This window comes from Camelus ferus, chromosome 10 (genome assembly GCF_009834535.1).
Source record: "Camelus ferus isolate YT-003-E chromosome 10, BCGSAC_Cfer_1.0, whole genome shotgun sequence".
Lineage (NCBI taxonomy): Eukaryota > Metazoa > Chordata > Mammalia > Artiodactyla > Camelidae > Camelus > Camelus ferus.
In genome coordinates, this window is record NC_045705.1 from 18,176,246 (window position 1) to 18,196,768 (window position 20,523).

General features: G+C 42.3%; 1 pseudogene; it reads left to right on the top strand.

The window, feature by feature from the left end:
- The first annotated feature begins 4,621 nt into the window (after positions 1-4,621).
- On the top strand, positions 4,622-5,249 carry LOC102506987 (annotated as a pseudogene).
- The last annotated feature ends 15,274 nt before the right edge of the window (positions 5,250-20,523 follow it).

Consider the following 20,523-nt stretch of genomic DNA (forward strand, 5'->3'; position numbering starts at 1 on the left):
CTTTCACCAACCTCTCTCTCTTTCCTCCCCCACAGCTCCTGCCAACCACTTTTCCACTTTTTGTTTCTTAGACTTTGACTTTTTTTTTTTTTATTCCACATGTAAGTGTAAATGACTACCTATATTTACTGTGTCCTTCGTTCATCTTATGCACGTGAAATTCTTCTCTTTCAGGACGCATTGGAACTATTTGATTCTGATGATTTAGGTGTTATTATTATGGTTAGGTATTATTATAGGTTACTGAAGGTATGTCCTGAAAATAAAGATTTTACCTACTTCTACCCCCAGCACTTGGCCACCTCCATAAAAATGGGTAAAAAATTATGGCTCAGCAAGTTCCAAAATGTTCTGCTTCCATTCTGAGGAGTCGCTTTGAAAAGTAACAGATGCATCTCATAAGTGATAACAGCTTTTCATTTTGTCAGTGGGCACATAATTGAATTGTACTTTTGTTCCAACTTTGTAATCCTTTGTATCCATCTATGTTGTATGATGCCCATGTGTCCAGAAGAGGGCGGTGTTTTACTACAATCTTCCACTGAAACGTCCTCAGATTTGCTTTGGAGAAGGTGTACATGTAGAAATGGAATTTTAAGGGAGAGTCAAAGTACCATTTGCGTAGTGGTTTGAGAGGGGAGGAATGTTTCTTCTAAATATTATGTAGTGAAGAGAAAATTTTCCGTCTCATTTTTATATAAATTGTTCTTTCTCCTGGAAATCAAATATTCTACTGCAGTATGGATTGTAGTGGAATATTTCAGAACCAGTTCATACTTGAATTAGAAGTATTTCTAATCCAGAGAAAAGAACATGGGCTTTGGTGTCAAACCTGTATTTGAATGCTGTCTCTACTACTTCCTGGCTTTGTGACTTCAAACAAGTTACTTGATTTCTAGAGGTCTCAATTTCCTCGAGTGTAAAACGTGAATAGCGGTACCTATGTGCTAGAGATAACTATCAGGATTAAATGTGCCATGTGGATACAGATGCACAATAAAAAGCAATTTCTGATTTAATAGAAATAGGGTTCCCCAAAAAAATAGAGGACCCCCGTGAAGTTTGAATTTTAGATAAGTGACATGATTTTTTAGTATAAGTATGCCTGATGCAATATTTGGGACATACAGCTACTGCATAAAATACACTAAAAGATATTTGTTTACCTGAAATTCAAATTTAACTGGGTCCCATGCTTTTATTTGTTAAATTTGGCAATCTGAAACAGAAAACTCTGGCACAAAGGGGAAAAAATAAGATAAATATGACTAGCGATGTTAGTCAAGACTTTTAGAACTCTGTTACTAAGTGACGTGACATTTCTAGTACCAAGGAAAATTAATATAGGCAATATTCTAAGTTTTTGAGTAGCCAATCTGAGCCAAGTCATATAAGGTTTTTTTATTTCTTCAGATGAGCCTTGGTCGTTTCCATTCTCTATTGCATTGAACACAGTGCTTGGCATATAGTACGCATTCAGTAAATCTTGTTGAGTAAAATCCTTAGGGAAGCAAGTGTAAAGCCAGAGATGAAACTGGTGAGATGCCGTCTGATAGCTCCGTTTCCACCTTCTTCCCTTGCTGTTCTTCTCCCTGCCCCCAGGGGAAGAAGTCAGCCCCCTCCTCTCTTCTCTGAGTGAAGAAAGGGAGTCTGGCATGTAAGATCTGGGCAGGAGTGAGGATCTCCTGGTTGGGCCATCCAACTCAGCCCCCATCACTGAGACCCGGAGGGCGAGAAGAAACACAACGTCAGGGATTTAGGTAAATGCTTCACTTGAAACTGTTTGATTGTGTTCTAGGCAGACAGAAACTGCAGGGGTGAAAAATAATATCAGCAGAATCCTTTCAGAATGAAACGAGGAATGAAGAGTTCCTGTGACAATCAATGCAAAGGCCACCTGAGCAAGTTCTGACCGTGGCTCGGTTTACTACGTGTCCTTAACCCTCCTGTTGTCCTCCTCACAGTTTCTACCTATATGGCCCAAAGCTCCAGACACTGTTTCTCATACATTCCCCATCAAGGGAAATCCCGTGAAAATTTCTGGAAAAAACAGTTTGGAGTGGCTCAAAATATAAACAAACAACCCTCAATTTAAAAAAAAAAAAACCTAGACTCAAAGTTAAAGATTATCTTATTATTTTTTTATAGTATAAGTCTGAGCCAGGTCCCATGCCAAGGTGTAATCCTTAAACAGCCTTATGAGCTTGGTGCTTTAATTATGTCCATTTTGCAGACACATGGAAACTCTATGAGATAGTTTTGTTCACTCTTTTGTCTCAGGACCTACAATACTGGCTGGTATCTAGTGCTTAGCAAGTATTTGCTGAATCAGTTAACAATGTGAAGCAATAAACATAAGCCACACAGCTGGAGGGTGGGGTTGGGGTCACGTCCAGGCTGGCCTAACTCCAGAGCCTACGTTCCCGCCGCTGCCTCTGTTTACCTCTCTTCCGCTGACTGCGTAAGTCTGGGAAAGAAGACAGGCACGGGCTGGTGGAGCTACTTCCCTGAGTGACATTTAGAGCAGGTGCATGCTTGGAAATGACTGGACGTACAGTGATTTCTCCAGGGTAAGTGTTTAGTCGTTACAAATGATCCAGGGCTGCTCTAATTTGGGAATATGTTTACATATCAGCTGTGAAAACTGAAAGCTTCTATTTAATATAATTCTCCAGGCTTTCTGTAATGCAGAATGATAAATTATAGGCTACTTACCCAAAAATCTCTAGATACAGGCAAATGTATTGCTAGTACCACTTAGCACTTGCTTGAGAGCTTCGAGAGTCTCTTGAAGACAGGCAGTTGAAGAAGTTTCCCCCCAAAGAAATGACCAAGCTCAGGGCTCGGAAGGTAAATGCAGTTCCCATACCTTTTAGGGTCTACCTATTCTAAGGTGAATGGATTGAGTTTGTATTTCTCTGTGTGATTAACATCAAGCACCCTGTGTTGGTTGAAAAGGTTCATTATCTGGAGAAGAATTTGAAAGGCAAGATGGACAACTTTAATTTAGGTAATTGTTGGATGTGATGGAATGCTCTTCAAATGGGTCTACATGGGGTGGGGAGAGGGGCCAGGAAAAGCACCATCCACTGAGTGCTGGAAAGGCTCTCAGAACCCAAAGACAGCGAATACCTAAGTGGAGGAAGCATGATGTATGGGATCAGAAGCCTTGAGCTTCAGCTCTGGCTCCATCACTTACTAGCTGGGTGGCCTTAGGCAAAATCACTTAGTGTCTTTGAGGTCAGTTTTGTCATCTGTAAAAGTGGCAATGGCCACGCCTAACTTTTAGGGTGTTGTGAGTATCCAGTGAGATGGCTGAAATGCCTTGTAAGCGCTCTGTATAAGGCTTGGAACCATCATCATTATGATGATCGTTATTACTTTTTAAAAAGTAAGAGGATTCGGGGATGAATAAGACACTGTATTTCCATCCATTTTTATAGAACCTGAAGTTATTATAACCTTGAGGTCCTCTTTAAGGGAAAGAAGGCAAAATTATAAATAAAATCAAGTACACTGCCTTGGAAAGGGTTTTGTTGGTCATAGTAAATGCGCCTCTCCCTCCATGAGAAGAGGTGCAGTCGTGGTTAGGAGCCTGGACTCAGGAAGGCAAAGTCCCTGGCTTAACTGTGTCCCCTTGGGCAAGTTGCTAAACCTCTCTATAAAAAGGATTAAATAACATAAAATACATAGCATATCAGCACATAGTAAGAAATATATGTATTTGCCACTAGCATTTTTTTGTTTTTGTTTTTTTGTTCTTGTTTTGACGGGAGGTAATTAGGTTTATTTATTTACTTATTTAATGGAGGTACTGGAGATTGAACCCAGGACCTCATGCATGCTAAGCATGTGCTCTACCACTCACTGAGCTATACCCTCCTCCCCACCACCATTTCTTTTCTAATCTCCTTTCAAGGATCTTTTCACCTGGAAAAATGGAACATAAGTGCAAATACTACTTGAGACAGAGTGTGGTGAGCACTGTCCAGAAGTACAAACCATGAGTTCTGGAGAAGAGAGGTCATATCTACTTAGGGTACCAGGAAAGGCTTCATAAAGGACAAACAGGGAAGGTTTTAAAAGGCGGAATATTCGAGGCAGAGGAAATAGCCCACACATGGGATTGGAGGTGAGAATGGCTGGAGTATTTGGAAGCAACAAAGGTCTATATTTACACACAAGAAAGGAAGTGGGGGATGAACCTGGAAAGAGGTTGGGACCATACGCTGGTGGGAGGGGTTGGAGGGTCCTAGGTGCCCGGACGAGGAGTTGCAGGCAGCGGAGAGGGGATTAGAGCACATAGGTTTGAGGAAGATTAACCTGGCGTCATTCAGCAGGAGGGATGGCGTGGCTTCCGCGCCAGTTAAGTAAACATCCAGGTAGTGGGTAAGGAGGGTGACTGGAGTCCTACACTGACAATCCCGACAATTTGAACTGTGCCACCAACAACACTGGGGAGGACAATTATTTCTTTAGAGTCTGACGAGAGAACTCCCAGTTTGTAGTTTTTCCATTTTTCCCACTCACGTTCGTGGCTGCCTTGAGTTTCCCATTCCATTCCATTCCATCAAAACGAAAGGGGGCCCTTTGGCGCGCCACGAAAGACCCTGGTGTGGCCATGGGCCGCCGCCCGGCGTTACGGGCACTGTAAGGACAAGCTGTAACCAAAGTCTCGCTTCTGCTGAGGTGTCCCTGATGCCGAGATCAGCGTCTTTGACCTGCGGCGGAAGAAGGCGAAGGTGGAGGCGTTCCCGCTCTGTGGCCACATGGGGTCAGATGAGTGTGGGCAGCTCTCCTCTGAAGCCCTGGAGCGCCCCCACCCCCGTATTTGTGCCAACAAGTCCCTGGTGAAAAGCCCGGGCAAAGGTGGTATTCACGCCCGAGTGCGGCTCCACCCCTTTGCCGTCATCCGCACCAATGAGCTGTCCCTGCTGGAGCTGACGGGCTCCAGGCAGGCTTGCGCGGGGCCCTTGGAAAGCCCCAGCGCACGGTGGCCAGGTCATCGCATCCATCGGCACCAAGCTGCGGAACAAGGAGCCTGCGACCGAAGCCCTACTGCGGGGCCAAGTTCAAGGTCCCTCCTCCGCCAGAAGAGCCACATCTCTAAGTGGGGATTTACCAAGCTTAATGCAGAAGAATTTGAATACATGGTGGCAGGAATGCGGCTCATCCCGGGTGGCTGTGGGGTCAAATACATCCCTCATTGTGGCCCCCTCTACAAATGGCAGGCCCTGAACTCACGATAGCCTTGGCGCTGTCCCCTCCTTACTCACGCCCACCAGTAAGTCCACTTTCCTGTCAAAACAACAGCAACAAACAAACAAAACAAAAGGTGGAAAAGATGGAGGGGTTTCGGCTATGAGAGAATGTAACTGTCGCCCATCCCAGTGCAGGGTCTTCTCTCACAGGCTCATTCCAAAGGGCTCAGGAGGGCTTCTCCGGCATAGGCATAGCCTTTCTCCCAGTGGGAACTTCTCTCATTCCCTCTTACTAGGACTGATGTTTTGCAAGACTTCTTTTGCTGCCACCTCTTTGAGTATATTTTCTTGACAATTACGTGCTCTCATGCAGCTGCCTGGCATTTGGTTTTCTCCCCGGCAGGTGGGGCAATTGTGCACACCGCACGACCTAAATCACTGCATGTGGATACCCAGCCACCTGGTCAAAGCCTTATTGCGGAGGACATTTGGAGGGCTGCTCCCAGGTACAGCCACCCCTCGGGGAAATGTAGTTGCTAGGTGTCCCCTTGGGGATTCTGCCTCCTTGGCCTCAACTGGTCCAGGAGTGGGCATCTGACCTCAACCAAGACAGTCAGCATCCTTCCCTGGAATGTTTAGAACCGCAACTAAGGAGAGGAGGACTAGCCTCCTCTGGGTGGTGGGAGCAAAAGGATTTGAATATTGGGAGCCCCTATCCACCGGGTTCCCAGAAGAAGACAATCTCCACAGTAGAGAAGGATGCTCTCCCAGGAGAAGAGCAAAGTTCTGGTTGAATTTGAGTCCCTTTTCCAATTTTCCCTGAGGATCAGCTTCACCCTTGTTCTACTCTAGACTGAGTGTGATGCCCTTTCAGAAAGTTCCTTCTTCTTTTTCCTAAACTATTTTGACTTGGATTTCTTCCACTTTTGATTAAAGGGTCCTGATTCATATACCCATGCTCTTATCCTGTGCTCATCAACGCAAGCTTACTCAACCTGTTTCCTTTCTTTTCAGAGTCCTAAACGTTGAACAGATAACATCGTAAGTGCTAAAGAGAGAACTCTGTGTTAGCCCTTGATAATCACAGTCAGTACTTAGATCCTGCTCTGCAGATTTCAATGTGAGTTTTCTATCAGTACTTCACTTGATCCACATAGACCTGCAGAAAGACAGGGCAGATGTTTTCTTCCTCATTTTATAGAAGAAAAAAGTTAGGCCCAGGTACAGTTAATTGACTTTCCCTAGTTCCCGCAGTCATTTTCTCCTAAACCCTGGATTTTTTTTCTTCCAAATCCTATATATTTTTCCTAATCCCTTCTTGCCTTAGAAAGTGACCCAATGCTTAGACTTTGGGATATTGGTGAAGGCCAATGAGGAAGATGCTGTGGTCCAGGGGACCTCATGGGATCCTTACAGCTCTCTGGTGAGGCAGCTTTCTTCTCTGCCTTCAAGGAAGAGGGTGATTATATTGATTATGTTTGTTGGGACCAAGGGAAATGGCATAGGGCCAGGACCACAGTGAGGCAAGTGAGGTGCCGAGGAGAGACAATTTAAGGAGATGCCTGCTCTCAGAGTTGTACAAGGGCTTGCCCTCCTGTAACACCATGAAGGTCATAGCTGCAAAATTCAGACTCCAGGGGTATGTGAGACAGCTCCTGAAACAAAAACACCTCTTCTAGGCTAAGTGTTAGGAGGTATGTTGGGTGGAAGAATCAGGTGACCAGAAACGGGCACCGGTAGTCAGTTCTGTCATGCCTGGCATCAGACATCGTTGCCCTAATACCCACTCTCAGTGCTTGCCTGTGTCCTTGATTCACTTGGCTAGCCATGCTTTCAAGAAAGATTATTACTTTTTTTTTTTACTCACCCTGATACACAAATGCTCTTAAAAGTAGACTCTTAGGTGAAGGGAAATTGCATTCATATTATGTTGGAAACCTAGTAAAAGCCAAAGAAATACTAAAAATCAATGTTTTGAAGCCTAAAGCAGATCCTAGAGATAATCTATTTCAAGCTGGATATCTGCCACTTTTAACCAAAGAGTCTCAATGACTATATTCATTCTCTTCGGCTGCTCCCATCGATCAAAACCTATTTGTCCTATTTCCCTTCCTCTCAGAATTCTACAGGTTTATCAGATCAGGAAATTGAAAATGATGGAGATTACGTGGTTTTTCTCAAAGTCATACACCCAGTTAGTACAAATACCGGGATTGGAATCCAGGTCTACTGACACAGAGTGTTCATTCCACCACATCATGAGTTCTATAATGAGACACTGGACTGAGAGAGTTATTGTCCAAGCTACAAAAAATTTTTGATACTAATCGTTTCATGTATGTATGGTACTTAGAACTTCCCTAAGTACTTCTGCATCCATTATTTAATTTCCAACTCACAGAAGTTTTGTGAATAAATGATACCTATAATAAAGGTTAAAAAATCATGTTCACCAAACTATGTGGCAAGCCAAACATGTCTAAAATTCTTTGTTTGTTTAATAACCATTCTCTCCTGCCCTGTATTAGTTATCACATGCTACATGACAAATCATCCTGAAACTTGGCAACTTAAAATAACAAACACTTACTACCTCACAGCTTCTGTGGGTCAAGAATCCAGTTACCACTCAGCTGGGTGCCTCTGAGTTAAGGTCTCACCTGAGGTTGCGATCAGGGGTCATGTGGGGTTGTGATCAGGGGTCATGTGGGGTTGCAGGCTCATCTGAAAGCTCAACTGAGGGGTGATTCACTTACAAAATGTTAACAGGATCTGGTTCCTCATGGGCTATTGAATGAGGGCCTCAGGTCCTTGCGGGCTGTTGGCTAGAGACCAACAGCCTCAGTTACCACATGGCCTCTCCCCTGAGCAGGTCACAACATGGCAGCTGCTTCCCTCAGCATGAGCATATGAGAGAGCAGAACAGAGAAACCCGAGGCAGAAGCCACAGTACTTTGTGTAACCTAACCCTGGAACTGACATCCCATTACTTTTGCCATGTTCTGTTCGTTAGACACAAGTCAAAAGGTCCAGCCCACACTCAAAGGCAAGTGATTAAAAAAGGGTGTGACTATCGGGAGACTGATGTCACTGGAGCCACATCTTAGGCTGCCTGTCACATGTCACAGGCACCAAATTAAAATTACACCTTCGAGGTGCCTAGGATGAAATAACACTAGAGCTAGCTAAGTTTCTTATCCCTCAGTTTTTAAGGAAAAAAAATTTTTTTTCATTGTAAAGCAAAAAGGATTATGCATCCAAAAATTATAGCTGGCAGCTTGTTTGGTATTTTGAAGCCACTGTGCAAAGGGGATGTGTATCCCAGAGGGATAGCTCTGTGATTCTCCCATCCATCTCTCTCCCCATCTCCTCGGAGCATGCTAATTTCATAGTTTGATTTTTTTTTTCCATCTGAACCAAAAGCCTTGCCTTCCAGACAGCACAAGTGAATGACACTGCCTGCATGTCAGAAATTGCTACTGACATTTCAATTTTGCTTAATTTTTTTTCTTTCTTTGATAGTATTATGGAGAAAATTTACATTTGAATAAAAAGCAAATAGTGCATGTCAGAGTAAGCATCAGGGAATGTCAAATTGTTTTTTTCCAATTACAACTCTATTTCAAATAGGGTAATGCAATTAAAGGATAATTACTAGAAGCACAAAGCCAAGGTTACGATCAGAAATGGTTACCCTTTCACTTTAAGTCCTGTCTTGCTAAATAAAATATTCCTGAGGGGCAAGTTACTGTTTGAAAATAGAATAAACTCATCCAGGAACAACCAAACACTTGGCAGTGTTGACCAAAACATGTATTTGTGCACAAATACAAGTGTTTAAAAGAGATGAAAAGACACTAAAGGTGAGACACATTTTCCTTGGCTTTATCACTCTGATTAATAACATAATAAATTAGCTGTAGGATGCAATATTAATTAACAGTATATTAGTTGCATTTTATTGCCAATAACATAACAAGCTCTGAAATAGTAGTCAGACTAAACTGCTGACATGGGCTTTTCTGCAAACTGGGCTGTAGTTTGATTCCTCATTTGTCCAAGTGAAGCATCAGCAACTGAGTAAAACCAATTACCTCAAAACCTACCAAGCCCTCTGCAGCAACTTAGTGCATCTGAGCTTTGCCCAAATGTTATTACTTTCAAATTAAAGCCTGGTCTGAGATGGGGCACTGAAGAATTTCTACCTCTGAAAGTAATTCAATATGGCAGTCTAGTTGTGTAACACTTTGCCGAGCCAAATAGCAAGCAAAGACTCCCTTCAGCTTCTAGACATCTTGAATCCATAGCTGTCCGCTTCTGGAAGGCAGGCTGGAAGTACGGAAGTCAGAAACGAAAAGAGGCATTTTCCTGACTCCCTCCTGTGAAAATGTTGTAGGGAAATTTCCAGGTCGTAGTGTTCTTTTTTGAGGTGAAGTCCTGTTTTTGGGTAGGGAGGGGGCGCTTTAGGGAAAATGATGCAAGGCTTAAGGAGGTATTATTTATTATTTAGCTTCGTTAGTTAGATATTGGGAGTTACCACACCTCACTAAACAGTAAGAAACTGTAGCACAAAAATTCACCAAGTAAAGAGAGAAGTTACTGAGTTACCCCAAGGTCAGAGAGGTTAAAGCAAGCTGGACAAAGTGACTTGTGGGTACCTGAAGGACTCTGTCCATTTATTTAGTCCCTTGTCTCCCCAGCATCTCCCTTTGCTGCCCTCTCTTTCACAGACACTCTTGCTCTCATACAGAGTCATTTTTTATTCCCTCATCTTGCTTAATTTCTTTCATACTACTATCCTAAATTACATTACAGACAGTTTACTCATTCATCATTCATTTACTTGTTTATTGCATGTATCCCTACCAAATTGTAAACTCCACGAAGTCAGGGGATGTGTCTGCCTGTACACTGCAGAACAGTGCCTGGCACAGAGCAGACACAGGAGTAACTGAATCAGAGAATGAATGCATTCACTGAACTTACATTTACCAAATACCCCATGTCCAAGTGCAAAGGATTCAAAGATGATGATGATCAGAATTATCATTCATTGGTTTTCTGTGTTCCCTCAATGAGCTAAAACCTTTACATACAATATCTCATTTAATCTCACAGTAGTCCTGCAATGTATGTGTTTCTATTAACTTTTTTTTAACCCCAGATAAAGACTTAGAGGCTCAAAGAGCTTACTTCTTTAATACCACACAGCTAGAAAGAGGTAAAGTCACGAATTAAACGGGGTTTGCCACTCTGATGCCAGGCATCATCGTATTCAAAGATGGATAAGACACAAACATCCTCTCTGAGAACATCATAGTCTCGTGGTTTGAGTCTGAAGCATCACTGTCTTTAGAGGATCATCTTTGCCTGGCATGGCCAGAGGAAGAATCTAGCATTGAATCCTAGAGAATGGGAGATGGGACATTTGCCATCCTGGGAACTTCAGGAATGTCCTTCCTCCTGGCAGGATCTAGTATTTTTCTGCTGTTTTGCCTTTGGGTGAGGTCAGCTTCTATCAGGGGTTCGCGAGAGCAGCATAAATTCTCACAGCCCTAGTTCTAGGTTATGTGAGCCCAGCAGCTGTCAGGGATCCTATTTGCTTTTAATAAATCTAACAAATGAACGATAAATAAGTGATGAGTCTTCTGCCTCAGAGAATCCAGCCAGGGCAGGACCCAGCCAGGTGCATGGGAAGCCAGACTCTTTCCCAGCATTCATAACTGAATTCCAAACAGCCAACCCCAAACTCTGCAGTCAGTTCAGACCACAGAGTTTCCATGTATTTTACAGGTCGCAAAACTATTCCTCTCTCTGGTCCTCTGGAATCAAAGAAAATTCCTCAGCCTATTCATTCCATGAATTTTTAAACAAAAATTTTAACAGGTCTCCCTCAGTTACAATGCTGTTCATGTCCTTTGACCAGAAAGAGTTAGAGAAAAAATTCAGGATTGATCTGAGGGACGCAGAGCCCAGGTTCCATTAAAGTGTATTAATGCCAAGGTCTGTGCAATTAGTGAAAAGTCAATTCCCATTAGTAGTTAACACCATTGAATATCTGCTTTCTTTAATAAAAAGCCGTGTCCAGTACAAAGACAATAAATCAATAGGTTGGCTGCATTTAGATCTATTCTACCTCCTTCCAAAATGCACAGAGAAACTCCCTGTCAGAGCTCTGCTGTCTGTCTGCCAAGCCCAGCCTGTGAGCTGGCAGCGGGCCCCAACGTCTCTGCCTGGAATCTTTCATTAGCACTCTCTCGCTTTAGCTCTCATTTCTCTAATCAGAAAATTTGAATTTTACCCCACACCTAAAAATCCTCTAGTTGAGCTTGATCTTGATCAGTCTCTGAAGTGGGCTTGTTCAGAAAACAAGCCATGAAGCAGCATGGACATACCTCTAAACCCCAGCAGTGGCTAGCATCGGCCCTCCCTCTGGCTAGGAGAGGCTGGGGAGGACCCAGCCTTTTACAAGTGGCTGAAGATTCCCTGGGGTATGAAAGAGTTTGCACCTTCAGATATACTCTTTCCGTTATTTTATAGCTGGTTAACCTTCTTGCTGCCACTTTTGGAGCAGGCTGGGATGTTTCAGATTCTCATGTGTGCAGAGCCAAAAAAAAAAAAAGGATACATCTGTCTGCTAAAGTTTACAAGCCCTCTTGGTCCTCGGCACCTTCCCAGAGGAAGGACAATTTCACCACCCGGCTTTGGAAGCTGCCTTTCTGTCGTTAAGCCAGGCTATTCACCTTCTTTGGTGAAGACCACAGGAAGGAGAAAGCTGTTTATAGACACCACTCTCATGATAATGCTTGGTTTACTACAGATTAAAAGAACACTCTGAACCCCTCTGCCTCTCAGGTACTTGCTGATTATATGTAAGTTACTCTTAAGTTGGAGTACTGTATTTCTATTAAAGTGAATTATATTTTCCCAAATCATTTCATTTTATTTACCCGAATCCTCAGTCTTCAATTAAAAAAGAGGGATTGATATAATTTTGCTTTATTTTGGGTTCACTGTGCACAATTATTTGATATTCTTTTTTTTTTTTTTAATCTTTTGGCCTTTATTTTTATCCATTGGTCCTTATTCACTGATTCAATACTTCTGTACCCGCTCTCCCTTCCCAGAGTGTGTGTTGGGTGGATGGGTAAGCTTGGTGGTGATATTGGTCTGGGTCATAGTTTCAGTGGGAGAAAATATTTGAATTCCACTCCTTTCAGAAGTCAGCAAATTAGTATAGATTGATCTGGGATTTTCAATTGGTTTGAGTCTATTATTTCTCCACCCAAGAAGGCAGACATATCTAATGAGAGCTGGCCGAATGCATATCTGCTCATTCAAGCCGCGGGGGTGTTTCCATGCCATTTGCTGTGACCTCATTTTTGGTGCTAAGGGCAGGCCTGTCACTGCAGATGGTCGCGAAATGGACCCTATGCTGTGAAACTCAAGAATGATCCTACCACTGAGGCGGGTGCTTCCTGGACCCACTGACGTCACCCAGAGTGGTGGGAGAATGCAGGGAGGATATTTGCTCTGCTACTTCCCGAGCAGCTTGTGAGGCGATAAGGACGGAAGCACATGGTGGGAATTTATACCCTCCTAATACAAGGGTGAGATGTGTTCAGTGGTGAGGAGGCATTTATGGCTACACAAACAACCAGTTTTTCTTTACATTCAAGGTAATAGATTTTGAAAAGGTAGATTCATTAGGTGACAAGGGAAGGCTTAAAAGTCATCAGACAGGCTGGCCGAGTGCTCTGGATAGCTCGGATGCCTCTGCTGAAGGGACACTGGCTAAGGAATAAAGGACTGGATCAAGGGACGATACATCTTCATCACCCCAAGTAGATGAAGGCTGCCCACTCGGCCGGAGGCATCGACTGAATTCCCATTTTAGGGTGGAGCTTGCAAAGTGATGAGCTGGCTGTTGTCAAGAAATTAATCCAAGATGACATATGATAATGAATGTTGGGAAGTGAATAAATGCAGTTGCCGGCAGTCTGTCTGTGTGACGTTTGTACCGGAAAACTGCCTTTTAAGGGGTTGGCAGTTGTCTTTGGTCCTTTAGCAAATCCTACTATGATAATTCTGCAGTGAATAGCAGGAAGCAGAACTGGATTAAATAATTTCATTTTGACAAAATATAAAGAGATGATTTTTAAAGTTTGAAAGCCACAGAATTGCCTCAAATGCTGCAAACCTTACGGAACACCAAGAAGTCAACTCCTCTTGCTATCAAAGTGGGGGTGGTGTCAGGGATGTTCCCCACTCTGTAGGCATTCCAGAGAACCATCTTTTGCAGGGGGAGTCAAGTTGCCAAGCCAGAGCTGGCAGGAGAGTTGCTCCGTGAAATGAGAACAGAATGGAATGCACTCTCACCTTTGAGTTCAAGTACATGTTGAGATTTTTACCTGAAATACATTCTGATTAATATCAACTTGGACTAAGGGAGATCAAAACAGTCAAGCATGTGTTTATACTTGTTGACATGCATAAAAGATCCACCTTAAGTCTGAGTCATAGTACTGGAAGAAAAGACTATTGAGAACTACATACCGCTGATACAGTCTCACCAAGAATCCAAGAGACAAGAATTCCAAATCCCCCAAGCGACAGGGAAATTTGTTTCAATGACTTGTCCCATCACCCTGCAGCCATAACAACAAGCTATGTTTGAGTGCCTTCAATCCTCCTCACGCCACTTTGTTCTTTTAGTTACTGTCTCATTTTCTCACTCCAATACTTCATTTTCTAATCATTTTAAGGAGAAAGAGGAATGGACATACCTTCCATGAATGCTTTAACAGCCTTGTTGCAGGTCCAGAGAGGAGAGAGGGTTGAGTTCCATGTTCTAGGGAGAGTGTCGTGTCCATAACAATGGACATCTCACACACACACAAACAAGAGAATGAAACAAGCCGGTCTCCTTGGATGAAGATGCCAGATGCCTGCAGTCAGCTCTCTTTATTAAACCTGAACTTTTGCCTTCAGCCAACCTAGGTCCTTCAATGGATATAAGATGGAATTTCCAAACTGGCAAGATTTGGAGCTTGGGTGGATTAAGCCTTTTCAGCAAGAAGAAACAAATTTTCCCCCTTCTCCATCTTAGCACACTGTCTACATCCCCAGGATAGACACACTTACATTATCTTGTCCTCCTTCCATGGTTTCTCATCAGAAATTATTTTAAAATTTCTTTTTTTGGTGGTGGTGGGGGAGTGGAGGTAATTAAGTTTATGTATTTATTTTTAGTGGAGGTCCTGGGGATTGAACCCAAGACTTAGTGCATGCTAAGCGTGCACTCTACCACTCGAGCTATATCCTCCTCCTCGTCAGAAATTATTTTAAAGAGTACAAAGCAACTATAACTAACAACATCCCATCTCACTCAGAGTAAAAGCAAAATCTCTACAAAGCTCTCATCACCAGCCAACCACTCACCCAGCATCTTTATTCCTTCTCCAGCCTCCCCCAGGCACACTGGTCTCCGTGTTAGTCCTTAAGCTGTCCAGGCACACTACTCACTCTGTCTGGATTGCTCTTACTACAGTGTACATATGGTGAAATCGGGTCTTAACTCACTTGTCACTTTCTCAATAGAGATTTCCTGAGATAGCTTTCCTAAAATTTTAACGTTCCCCTACCTCCCGAACAATTCCTATTCCCTTTCCTAACATATAATATAATTCGCTTTTTCATTCAGTTTAATCTGTGTCCCCCTCAAATGTAAGCTCCATGAGAGCAGTTTTCTGTTCACTGCTGTGTCCTCAGTGCCTAGAACGATCCCGATGTGTAGTAACGGCTCAATAAATACTGATTGAACAAATAAATGAATGAATGCATGCATGCATGAATGAAGATCACTGATGTACCAAGAGGGACAGACACCATTTCTTCATTTACATATAAAGGCCAGGTCCTTTCCCTGGGCATTAGAAGCAGCAACACCATGATCTTCATTCTAAGTGGCTCCTAGCTCTTACCACGCCCCAAGTCTTATGGGAAATGCCTTACACACTTTATCTTACTTAATCTTTACAACCAACCCCCGTGCTGAGTGTGGTCATCCTTGGTTTACAATGAATAACAGATGACAAGCCAAGGAGATCAAGTAATCTGCCCACATTGGAATATTAGCACGAGGTGGAGCTCAAATACAAGTTGAAGTTTGTCTAACAGAGTAGGTCTCGACCAGAGGGTGATTTTGCCCCTCTGACCCAGGGGACATTTGACGATGTCTGCAAACATTTTTCATTGTCACAGCTGGGGTTTGCTACTGGCGTCCAGTGGGAAGATATCAGCGATGGTGCAATGTAGCCCACAAGACACGCAACAGCCCCCTCCGCCCCGTAAAGAGTTCTCCAGTGCAGAAGGTGAATCGTGCTGAGGTTGAGGAACTCAGCCTAACTGCATAAACTGTTTTTAATCATTTTACAGTTTTGCCTGATTAGTTGCTAGTCGCAGTAAAACGGAGTCAACCCTTTTATAAAGCAATATGATAATATTTCTCCAGCGTGCTGAAAGTTTTCATACCTTTTGACCCTGCAATCCTATTTCAGTAAGTCTGGCCCCAGGAAATAATCTGAAATGTGGAAAATGTCCTGCAATATTTATCATGACATAATTTGTATTAGCAAAAAATTGGAAACCACCTCATGTCTGGTGATAAAGGAACCATTAAGTCAACTCTGGAATGTCCACTTGTTGGAACCTTAAGCAGCCATTAAAATGTCATTTATTAAATGTTTATAAAGAGATGGGAAAATGTTTACACAGAAATGATACATTTTAAAGACTAGGTTTCAAAATTATCTATGCAGTGTGACTATTTAAAAACTGACCAAAATTATACATACAAAAGAGGTGAAGCAGGAATACACTAAAATATTAAGTGTTGTAGGACTATGACTGGTTGATTCCCTTCTTTTACCTTTCAGTGCCTCCAGAATGTTCTATTCATTTTATAATCTGGAAAAATACGTAAAAAAAAAAAAAAAAAAATAAGGGTTTTTTTCCTTCTTGTAAAAAGAAAGGATGGTGAGTAAAGCAACTAAAGTGAACTCCAGACCTGTTGTAGTAGGTTTTGTCTCTTATATGAACTTACTCATTGTGTTGAATTAGTGTTTATAATTTTTCCTTTTAGGTAACTAACTGTCTTTTGCTGAAGGAAGAAAGGTGTAGTTAGTTATATTTTGGTAGCTGGAGCTAGCTCCGTCTTTGGGGTTTATAGCTACGAAACACATTTTACTCACTCATCTTAAATTTGTTTCCTGATGTTTTGAAAATATTTAGTTCCATCAGATCAAAGAATTCCCACCCTTAGAACTGGGACTGCTGATAGGATGGTTGCTGTTTGGGGCCCCGAGAGACACACTGGGGGACAGTGCACGGTTAACCTCCTCCACGTGGACATTCAAAACCGGGGGCTAGCAACAGAGAAGGTAGGCTCTGGACTTCAACAGGCCTTGGTTCAAGTTCCAGCTCCACACTCAACAGTGTGTCCTTGAGTGAGTTCTTAACCCTTCTGTGCCCTCTCTGGATCACAAGCTTGTGTTCAAAACCCCTATAAAATGCTGTTAATGCCTGACAGACCCAATACTCTTTAAATGCCATGACTTGGAGCCACTGTCTCACAGCCAACCTGTCCCACAACCAACCTAGTTCCCCATCCTCATCCTTCACCCCACTTTCCAGATGTCTTTAATCTCAAGAAAACTTGAGGCTTAGCCTGTAAAAGTTATGACACTGCCTATGAAAACCTCACCCAAGAAGCTGTGTCTTTGGACTCTGTCTTCAATAAACCTGCATTCACTCTGTGGACTGAAAGGGGTAAGGCTTGGCTTTCTGGTCAACCTTGGGCTGCAGCCCAGAATGAGTAAGGAGCACAGATGAAGTGGCTGCTGCATCCTCACTCACTCACACGCTATTTGGGAAACAAAAGAACAGAGAACTCAGTTGTTTAATGAAGTCTCAGAGTCTCTGAAATGTAAACATCTTCTTTGTAAAGCCCTGAGACCTCTCCTGTTTCTAACCAGCAGGCCTTTATTTCTGCCTCTCCTTCTGTTCTCTCTGCACTTGACCCCCCTGTAATGCATTGTCAGATGACTTGTTTGCACAGAGGGGCAGAATTTTTTTCCCCCCAAATTCTTGAGTCATTGGAAATTTTCTTCCTTATCAATTTTCCACTCACTGGCCCTCTATTCCCTAATGGCACTGGATTGGTACCCACCACAAACACTGGCTCAGAAACAAAAGGGAAAGCAAGAAGATAGAGATACACACCGCCAGCCTCCCCGACTATTCCCAGTGTGTCCCACTGACAAGGCTGCGTGGAATGGAAATTGTTCTATCAGCGACTGTGTTAGATTCATGACCCCACCACAACCTTGAATTGGCCTTTAGTTGTCGCTGATGGGAACTGAAGAACAGCGCCTGTCGACATGATTGCTACTCTCCAATGAATCAGAACATACAGGGCGAGGAGCAGCACATTAAACCAGCAACAGAAATATATCACTGTACTTTTATATAGATGTATTGCTTTTGCCCAGGCATATAAATGATTGGGCCAGCTACTTATTTTTTTTTTCAAGGACTATAAATTAAAAATAAGCTAAGGGTTTTAAAATTATGTTCTTTTTAAAAAAAAATCAGGGTAGCTTTTTTAAGGCAACATCAAATATTTAAAGATCATCTTATGTGGATATTTCAGCCATTGTCACGGGGAGGAAAATCAGCCCTTGTTAAGTAACTGAGGTTACCTAACACATGGACACGAATTTATCATGGGCTGTCACTTGCTAATTGATCTTTTTAAAAAGTAAATATGTCTTATATTTACTTCCCTACCTGCTTATTGAAGAACGTATATTTCACAAATTTAAGTTGTGATTTAAATAGACAGAGAAAGGTGCTGTAGGAGTCAAGGTGTTCAGAGAAATCTAAGATCAGGAATCAATGATTCTTAAATTGGGGGGTTATAAAGCCCCATTGAGAATATGCTGAAGCCAGTGGACCTTCTTCCCAGAAGCACACATCCATGCTTGCACTTACAAACAAAAATTTTCATTTTTGGTTCAAGGATTCACAAACTCTCTGAAGCCCCTCCCTGGAGCCCAGGTTGAGAGCCCCTGCCTTTGAGGTTATCTTATAAAGCTACAAAGTTGTGACATACTAGGATGGGGTGATCAGTTGTAAAGTGTGTCTCAAGTAATTGGTTGTTATTAATAAGTAAAGTATAGATGTTTGCAAATGATTTACTTTTTAAAAGTATATACAGTTGAGAAGATTCAAAGGTTTTCCTATAAACAGCTTCATTCTCATGTATCACCATAGTCAATAAGACCTATGTGATCTATCCCCTGCCTACCTCCCTGACGTCAAGTCTTAACCACTTTTTTCCTCATCCCAAAAGCTCCAACCACATGGACTCTTTTCTCATTTCCAGCCTACTAAGTTTTTCCTGCCTTGGGTCATTTTCATGTTCTAGATGCAGTCTGAATGAGGCCACAACATCTGTCTTGTGGATCTTCTATTCTGTGAAGGGAAACAGACAACAGGCACATGAATACAACTATAAGTTTGATCACTTCAAATGGCATGAAGCAATTAAAATAGGATGATGTTGGAACAGAGACTGACTGATGGATGGCCAAGAAAGACCTCTTTGGAGAGATTTTACCTGAGATGGGAGAAATGAGAAACACCTGCAGGTCAAAGGAAACATTTTGCAATAGCAAGTGCAAATGCCCTGGGGCTGAAAAGAACTTGATGATCTGGAAGGTCAGAAAGGAAGCTCGGTGACATCTGATATGCTCTCTCTGAAGGAGAAACTTAAATGATCTATGCTGCTGTCCAACTCATTGATGTGCCATGAGCAGCAATTACAAATTAAATGCTTTATTTCCCTGCAATATTTTTGAGTTTTTGTAAAAATCTAGGTATGCAAGTTGAGGTAATTGAAGACCTAACTTGAGATGGAGTAACATGAGGCCCCGAGAGGTTAAGTAATTTCCCCAAGGTCACACTGTGATTAATAAGTTAACTTAGTGGGAGAGACAAAAGGAAAGCCCTGGCTTCTGCATTTGCAGGGTGGTGTTCTTGCCTCACACCAGTCTGCCTCCCTTAGTCTTCATATAATTTACCAAAGGTTACTCTTTCTTGAAAACTAGTCTGGTGTCTGGTTCTATATGCAATTATGGCCCAAAGACATACTATCATTATACTTTTTTAAGCTGCTTTGAACTTTTGTTAAAAATCTTGCTCAGGGTTCCCGATTTCTTGGGCTTACCTGTAGCCAAAGATGAGTTAAAAATCTCTCACTCCTAAAGGAAACCAAACACTACTATCCCCTTCAAACCAGGCATTAAGATCATTGAGATTACTGTAAGTTCTGGGTTCTCATCTACCTCTGGCTGGGCTAAGATGTTTGATGTTTGGGACAGGATGGATATCCATGTGTATCCATGTCAAGGAGGATAATTATGCCCCGCCCCCAACTTTGTCTCTTTGGGCCCCTACAGCACAGGAACTGACAGCAGTCTTGGTTCTGAGTAAGTGTGGGAATTCTCTGATCTAATGGACTCAAATGATCTTAAAACATTAGAAAAGAATGGAGACAGACATGTGAAATATTTTTGGTGATTATAAACTGGCAAAGACTGAGCTAGTTCCAGCCACTACTACATAACTAACCATCACTGTACCAGTACTGAACTCTCTCAAGGGAAAATGCTAAAAGTCTAGCCCAGTCCAATACTGAAATGCCCTTTCAGTAAAGTTCATAAAAATGAACCTAGACTCTTCTCTAGAACCCCTGATGAAATTCAGGTTTACAATACTCTCCTCCAGCATCTGAAATCTGCCTTCTCTCCAGCAAGTTTCTGTCTCCTTTCTTATACTGCTGGTGAGAATGTAAAAAGTCATTCCTTTATGAGCACAACTTGGCCGCTGGGTATCAAGAAACTAAAAACTACATAGACTTTGACCCAACAATTGTAATTCTAAGATGTGATGCTAGGGAAATCAGAGATACCTGCAAGATTATATGGCAAGGTTCATATCCCAAGATAGTCACAGCAACTTTACTTATGATTCAGAAACACTGAGAATAATCTAAAGAAGACTGGAATCTCTCAAGATGCTTTTCGTAGAAACTGGTCTCATAATATTCTCCAAACACACACATACATACATGTACACACACAGGATTGTGTGATTAAATAAGTTTGAGGCTATATCCTTCTTTTGAGGTGTCATAAAGCATATTAGCAAAAATCTTCTCTGAAAAATTCCTGCAATAAAGAAATCTATTTAACCATGA